Consider the following 8,218-nt stretch of genomic DNA (forward strand, 5'->3'; position numbering starts at 1 on the left):
AGTTAGTGTTCAACAATCTGATTTTTAACAAATTGAAAGACATTTGGGCAGCCCGGGTGGCTCAGCAGTTTAGCGCCACCTTCAGCCCAAGGCGTGATCCTGGGGTCCCGGGATCAAGTCCCACGTCAGGCTCCCTGCATGGAGCCTGCTTCTCCCTCTGCCTGAGTCTCTCTCTCTCTCTCTCTCTCTCTCTGTCTCTCATGAATAAGTAAATAAAATCTTTAAAAAAATTGAAAGATATTTAAACACTATTTATCCTTTGATAACTCTCCTTTGTTCAGATGACACCTCCTCCATGAGGTAGCCGGGATTGAGCCCCTCCCTTCCCTCCAAGAAGCCCTCTTCCTCCTCTGAGGTCCCACAGCCTGCTCCCCACACTCCCCGCCGTAGCATTTTCTACTGCCTGTTACAGGTGTTTGGGCAGGTGTCACTTCCTCGCAGGGCCCTGGGATCCCTGGTCTCTGCCCGCCTGGGAATGTGGTGCCCGGGCAGCTCCCTAGAAACTGCCTGGACAGAGACTGAGAGCTCTGCCCAAGGAAAGAGTCACTAAGTACAGACGCAAACTGAGGGGTGCTTGTAACAGGCTGTGCCTCGGGTTTAGGCCCCGGCCTCTGCTGTCTCAACACCTATACCCCTGGGCCGCCTCCTGTGAGTCCCTCCCCTGCCACAGCGGGGGGGCCCCCACCTGCCAGGGCAGGAGCGCCTGCGTGGGGCCCCGGAGCCCAGCGGCTGCAGCCAAGGGGCAGGCAGGCAGGGCACCCAGAGTCACCGGATTTAGGGAATCAAACTACAGGACACCCAGCGAGATTTGAATTTCAGAAAAGCACCGAATAATCCTTTTGTGTCCTTGTATCTCATGCGACCTTGGGGGGCAGACTTAACCTAAAAGAATATTCCTGCATCTAAATTCCAATCTCGCGGGGCACCCGGTGGCAGTTGGAAGGCAGCAGAGGCCGGGGATCATGCGGTAACCGCTGATGATGGTGAGCAGGCCGGCCCCCAGGGAGCCGCTAGTTGACCAGAATGTGCCCTCAGGGCAGGACCGTGTGTCCTGTGTCCCACGTGTCTCCCAAGCCCAGAGAATAAAACACCTGCGGGGGCCCCGGGCTCCCCAAGTCGCATGGGCATCCTTCAGGTCCTCTGGGGACACGTCTGCGTCCCCCTTGAATGGGCAGTGACCCAACTTTCGAGACAGAGATCTGGGTTCCGATCCGGATCCTGAAACATAAGGCTGTGGGACTTGAGCAGGTCACTTATGCACTGAAAACATCGGGTTTTGTCTCCTATTAAAAAATGAAAAGTGGGCGCACCTGGGTGGCTCAGTGGGTGAGCATCTATCCGCCTTTGGCTCAGGTCGTGACCCCCCCCGGGGTCACGGGATCGAATCCCCATCGGGCTCCCTGCGTGGAGCCTGCCTCTCCCTCGGCCTGGGTCTCTCTCTCTCTCTCTCTCTCTCATGAATGGATAAATGAAATCTTATAAAAAGTAAAATGAAGAGCATCAAAGCGCGTAAGGCAAGAAGATCTTGTAGGTAAAGTACATGGCAGGTGCCCAGAGGCCTGAGGCCCAATGCCCGAGGCCCTGAGCGCGGGGCCTCCTTCCAACCCTGCCCTTTGTCCCCAGCGGGGCGCCCGACACAGGGACAGAGGCGCGGACCTGGAGGAGGGACCGAGGTGGGGGGGGGGCGGCCAGGACCGCGCACTGCAGCGCAGGCCCGGCCCTCGGGCTCAACCACGGGTCATGACCCGGTGGACAAGGAGCTGCGGCGGCCCCGGCACCACTGTCCACAGCGGTGGCTGCTAAGGGTGGGGGAGGCAGGGCCTGTGCAGCCCAGGCACGGAGGGGCCCAGTACGTCCTGGCTGCCGGCAGGGCCCTGGGAAGGGCCTGGATCCCCCTGGGGCCCCTGGGGACAGCAGCCACCCCAGGTCGTGCGAACCAGGGCCCACAGCTGGTCTGGGCAGGGCGGGTCCTGAGAGCACAGCAGGTCCTCCTGAGCCACCCAGGGCAGCTGCCAGCCCTCGGCCCTCCTCCGTCCTCCTCTGTCCTCCTCCTCCTCCCCCGTCCTCCTGCTCCTCCTGCCGCAGGAGCTTCTGTCTGGTTGAAGCAGCAGAAGATCCCAACGAGGTTCCCTTGCTGTCTGTTATGGACTAAATGCTTTCTTTTCTTTAAAATTTATTTTGAATTTTTTAAAAAGATTTTAAAAATGTATTCATGAGAGACACAGACAGGCATATAGACACAGGCCCAGGGAGAAGTAGGCTCCGTGCGGGGAGCCTGACATGGGGCTCCATCCCAGGACCCCGGGGTCACACCCTGGGCGGAAGGCAGATACTCAACCGGGAGCCACCAGGCACCCATGGACTGAACGTGTTCTACCAAAACTCCTGTGTTGTAACCTTAACCCCCTCCTCAAGTGTCAGTACCAGGAGGTGGGGGCCTTTGGGAGGTGATTAGGATTAGAGGAGTCTCGAGGGTGGGGCCCTGGGGATGGGATTGGTGCCCTTCAGAGTCAGGGGAGCGCTCGCTCCCTCTCTCTGCTCTGGCCTGGCTGCCCTACAACAGGAAGTCTGAAATCTGCAACCCCAAGACGGGCCTCCCCAGAAAACAGCTGTGCTGGCGCCCTGATCTCAGACTTCCAGCCTCCAGAACTGTGAGAAATACATCACTGTCATTCCTAAGTTGCCCTGTTCTGGTATTTTGTCATCATTGCCCCATCTGACTAAGATGCTGTCCTTTCCGTAAAATCTTTCCTCAGTGTACCCCATCACCAAACTCCCCTCCAGACTGTGACCTTCAATTCACTGCAGTACGGGTGAAAATTAAACTATGGGGTCTTCAGAAAGGAATCCAGTGAAGTAGGTAAGCATAATGTCCACCAGAGGGGGAGCAACGTATTAACAATGCAATTACCCTCATTTTTAATGCTCCTAATGAGCAGCTGGTGAGGGGCTGGATGACCAAGATCGGCCACTCAAAGAGCAAATCACTGAACTGCCTTTCCTCTGAATTTTCAACTCATCCTCCTTTTCTCTCTCTCTCTCTTTCTCAAGGGAACAGAAGCTTCAGCAAGACGCACGCTGTCTTTTTTTCAAGATCCAGAAGACCTGAGCTTTTTGCTTTTGCCCTTGACGCAGTGGACCAGCTCCTGCTGAGATGCAGCCCCGCCGTCCAGGCCCAGAGGAGTCTGGCAGCAAGAAGCGGGCCGTCTCCCCGCCTTTCAGCCTCCTTCGTCTTCCCTTGTTCTTGGATCCTTAAGAAACCCGGTACATCCAAGCAGCGGTATCCAGGCCGCCCCTGCTCACTACACCACGCCCTTGCCACACCCCCGCCACGGCTCCCGGCCTGTTACAACAAACCACCAAGCTCAGCATCCAAGTTGTCTCCAGAGAGAAACAGCAGAATCGGTAGAGGGAAAACTCAGCAGGTGTATTATTAGTCTCCTCGGGCTGCTAGGGCAAAATGCCCCACACCGGGGGCCTGTGACAACACAAATATATCAGCTCACTCTCTGGAGGCTAAAAGTCTGAACCCAGGCGTGGGGAGGATGGTTCCTTCCGGGAGCCGCGAGGGAGGAATCTGTCCTGTGCCTCTTTCCTAGCAGCTGGGGCCTGGCTGGCGATCTCTGGCATTCCTTGGCGCCTACTGCAGCACACCACCCTCTGCCTTCCTCTTCACGTGGTGCTCTCCCCATGTGTTCGTCTAGTTTCAAATATCTATCTATCTATCTGTCTATCTATTTATTTATTTATTTATTTATTTATTTGACAGAGAGAAAGCATGAGCAGGAGGGGCAGAGGGAGAGAGAGAGAGACTCTCAAGCAGATTCCACACAGAGCGCAGAGCCCAACACCAGGCTCGATCCCATAACCCCAAGACTATGACCCAAGCCAAAACCGAGAGTTGGATGCCCAACTGACTGTGCCACCCAGGCACCCCAAGGACACTGACCTCTTTTAAATGACTCATAAATGTAGCTCATTAAGGGCCATAGAAAGACCAACAGAAGAGATTAAATGCCGTCAGTACTAGCTCTGGTCCTGCCAGGGACTTGCTCTCAGCACGTGGTTAGTTGTTTTTTTTGTTTTTATTTTTGCTTTTCTGTACATATTTTCCTGGTCATAAAACAGATTTTGCCTCTACTCTCAGGATCCTCAAAAGTCAGTCCTGAATGGCGATCTCCTAGTTCAAGGGAAGATTTCCTGGGAACTTAAAATGAAACGAATACTAATGCCCAAGTGCATCCCCCATGCCATCTAATTCCATTTGCCTGGGTATCCTACTTTTTATTTATTTTTTTATTTTATTTTATTTTATTTTATTTTTTTAGATTTTTTATTTATTTATTTATTCATGAAAGACTGAGAGACAGAGAGAGAGAGAGCACCAGAGACAAAGGCAGAGGGAGAAGCAGGCTCCATGCGCCGGTAGCCTGATGTGGGATTCGATCCTGGGTCTCCAGGATCGCGCCCTGGGCCAAAGGCAGGCGCTAAACCGCTGCGCCACCCAGGGATCCCTACTTTTTAAAAGCTTCCCAGGGGGCACCTGGGTGGCTCAGTTGGTTAAACGTCTGCTTTGGGTCAGGTTATGATCCTGGGGTCCTGGGTTCAAGCCCCATATCGGGCTCCATCCTCAGCCAGAGGTCGGCTTCTCCTCCCTCTGCCTGCTGCTCCCCCTGCTGGTGCTCTCTCTCTGTATCAAATAAACAAATCTTTTTACAAATAAATAAAAATAAAAGCTTCCCAGGTATACAGTCTCTTGATTGTGATGAATGTATACAGATGTCAAAACTTAATCAGATTGTATGCTTTAGGGGGGTGGCTCAGCGGTTGAGCATCTAACTTTGGCTCAGAGTGTGATCCCCGAGTCCTGGGATCGAGTCCCACATTGGGCTCCCTGCGAGGAGCCTGCTTCTCCCTCTGCCTGTGTCTCTGCCCCTCTCTGTGTCTCTCATGAATAAATAAATATTTTTTTAAAAAGAGATCATAAAAAAAGATTGTACACTCTAATATGTATAGCCTATTATATGTCAATTATATTTCAATAAAGCTGTGCAAAAAATTAAAAGCCTTCCAGGTGATTCTAGTGGGCATCTCAAAATGAAAATCATTGAACTGGGACCTCCTAAGTTAAGCAGATAAAGAAATGGCTATAGGCGGAAGAAATCTGCTTAGGCCTCATGTCGTGGGGAACAGCACTGCCGGGACTTAGAACCTAGGACTCCTGTCATAGGTGTCATCGCACCTATGTCATTGCACTGGTGTCTATTGCACCAGTGTTCTTGCCTGAAAACCAAAATGATAGGAATTTTACAAATTTAAAATGAGGCACTAAAGAATTTGAAGTGCTAGGATTGTTCCTGGAGGCGCAGGGCACACAGAGCTCAACCCACCACAGCCTTTACCTGGTAAGAGTCTCCACCCGGAGAGGCAGCGGCCGTCTTCTCCGTGTATTCCGGGGGTCCCACGCCTCGCTTTGCCCACGGGGTGGTGGGGCCCTGCGGGGCCAGTAGAACCTGCAAGGAAAGCAACGTGTCAGCAGCTCCCACGGGCCGTACAGGGCTGGGTGGCCGCCTCTTTCCTTAAGTCCAGACTTGGCAGTTCCAACAGCTTGTTGAGTATTTCTACCTCAGAGTCAGTGTGTTCAAAACTGAACTCATCACCTCCTGCTCCAATCCATTCCTCCTTTTCAATTTCCTAGTAGAGTACCACGAGTCTCCCAAATATCCACACCTAAAAGAGTCTCATCCTCTACACCCAAGCGGGTGTCTATCTTCCTGAAGGTCTCTGAAACATACCCTTCATTTACATCTTTATCTTTGGTCTTAGGTCCTCCTCATTTCCTGCCTAGGCCTCCTGACTTATCTCCCACTTTCCTATCACTGCCGTTTGCAGCTGGAGTAATCATCCAAGAACACAGGTCATGCCGTGCGCCCCCTTAAAAACCTTTAAACAGCTTCCCCATGATAAACAGGATGAAACCCGAGCTCCTTAGGATGGCAGTTATGATCCGGCCCCAAGGGCCCTGTTCCATATCCTCCCCCACCACTCCTCTAGTATGCAATGTTTTCATACCTTCTGGATCCACGGACGCCTCTGTATCACGTACATGCTATTCCACGGGCCTGCAACACTGGATCTAGCCCCACTAAATTGCATTCGTCTTCTAAGGCTCAGTCTAAGTATCACACCAGGTTAAGTCAAATATTCCTTCTCCCCCATGCCACACTGTCCTCATACTAACTCCATGGAAACAATTATTCCACTCCTTCATGGTAGTCTATCTCTACACGCTTTCCCACTAGATTGTGAACAACTTTTATTTTAGATTTTTTTAAATAACTTTTTTTTAAAGATTTTATTCATTCATGAGAGACAGAGAGAGAGGCAGAGACACAGGCAGAGGGAGAAGCAGGCTCCATGCGGGGAGCCCGACGTGGGACTCGATCCCAGGACTCTGGGATCACGCCCTGAGTCGAAGGCAGACGCTCTCAACCACTGAGCCACCCAGGCATCCCAATTTTTTTATTTTTTTTAATTGTTTTTTCAATTTTTTGATTTAAATCAAAAGGGTGGATGCCTCTGGCTGCTCCCCAAATATCCGTGTAATCAGTCTCTGCTACTAACATGACTTTCAGCAAGCAGCCATCTGTCCACGCCCTTTACTGCTCTAGGCAGGTTGGTCATTAACTGTATCACTGGCCTGCTGTTGGAGGAGAGAAATCACTGACCACTCTCATTCCAACTTTTAAAGCAGCCTTTCCCTCAAAGGTAAAAGGGACTAACAAAGGGGCACAGATGAAAGACCTTTTAAACACTGGTTGGAAAATGTGAACAGGTTAGCTACACTAAAATAAACAAAGATTTCTGGCCTATTTCCATTATAATATGCCTCTAATTAGTCTGACTTTGGATATTAGTATTTTAATATATTACTTCAAGGAGCCTTTCTCAAGGGAGATAGGACCTCAAAACCCATCCCCATTACTCAATTTTATCCCTTATTTGTTTATAGAGGAAAAAAGCCAACAGAAATGCAATACAATTTGCTAAATATCATAATGCAGACAAGACTTGATTTCCCTAAACTTTCTTGTATGTTTTCTCATCTAAAGAGAAACAAATTAAAGGACTGTCAACGGGGCAACCTAAAAAGAACTCCCTAAATGAGTCTTACTTCCTAAGTCACTCATGAAATCCTATATATACACAAGCTAATTAACGACAATCTTCAATTCTGAGGAGCTATTTCTTTTAACGAATCATAACCTGAAGAGGATAGAACATGCTCTCAAAAATATTTTAATAACTACATTAAATAAAAAGCAAATCTTTGGGACGCCAGGGTGGCTAAGTGGCTGAGTGTCTGCCTTTGGCTCAGGGCGTGACCCTGGGCCCGGGAATCCAGTCCTGCATTGGGCTCCCTGCATGGAGCTTGCTTCTCCTTCTGCCTGTGTCTCTGCTTCTCTCTCTCATGAATATATATAAATTTTTTAAGGCAAATCATTCAGGGGGAGAATCCAAAAAGGAAATTAAGAGGACAATAGACTAGTAACTCTCCCTAAACAAAAAGAGAAATTTTACAGCTCCTTTTCTTTTTCAGGAAATTAAAACCCTTTGTAAAATTTGAACCTATTAAAAAAGGTTGATAATTTAAGCAACTTTTAGACCAACTTTTAGAACCTATTAAAAAAGGTTGATAATTTAAGCAACATGATCAACTAATTCTCTCTTAAGCTTTTGGATCACGGGAGCAATTTGTTCAGCCATGCCTGCCTCCAGTAACTCTTGGCAAACAACATTATCAAACTACTTGGGGTGGAGATGGCAGGGGAACAGGATCCCAGTGAATTACTATTCCTTGTTCACCTTCCATTCTAAACATGGGAAATGTGGATTCCATTAAAGACATGCAATTTATTTTTTTTTTTTAATTTTTTTTTTAAAATTTTTATTTATTTATGATAGTCACAGAGAGAGAGGCAGAGACACAGGCAGAGGGAGAAGCAGGCTCCATGCACCGGGAGCCTGACGTGGGATTCGATCCCGGGTCTCCAGGATCGCGCCCTGGGCCAAAGGCAGGCGCTAAACCACTGCGCCACCCAGGGATCCCAAGACATGCAATTTATACGTAAATTCCATCACCACATTTAGCTACCCCAGTTTTCCTTTCCGACCAATCAATGTAAAAGTTGTTTTAAATGTAAGCAATCACAGGTGG

At 49.6% G+C, this 8,218-nt stretch overlaps 1 long non-coding RNA gene across 1 annotated transcript; it reads left to right on the forward strand.

The window, feature by feature from the left end:
• The first annotated feature begins 715 nt into the window (after positions 1-715).
• LOC144305189 (uncharacterized) lies at positions 716-4,058 on the forward strand. Its single transcript, XR_013372252.1, has 3 exons — positions 716-983; positions 2,757-2,860; positions 3,052-4,058. It is a non-coding gene; the product is annotated as an uncharacterized LOC144305189 (long non-coding RNA).
• Positions 4,059-8,218: the final 4,160 nt, after the last annotated feature.

This window comes from Canis aureus, chromosome 35 (assembly GCF_053574225.1).
Source record: "Canis aureus isolate CA01 chromosome 35, VMU_Caureus_v.1.0, whole genome shotgun sequence".
NCBI classification, from domain to species: Eukaryota; Metazoa; Chordata; class Mammalia; order Carnivora; family Canidae; genus Canis; species Canis aureus.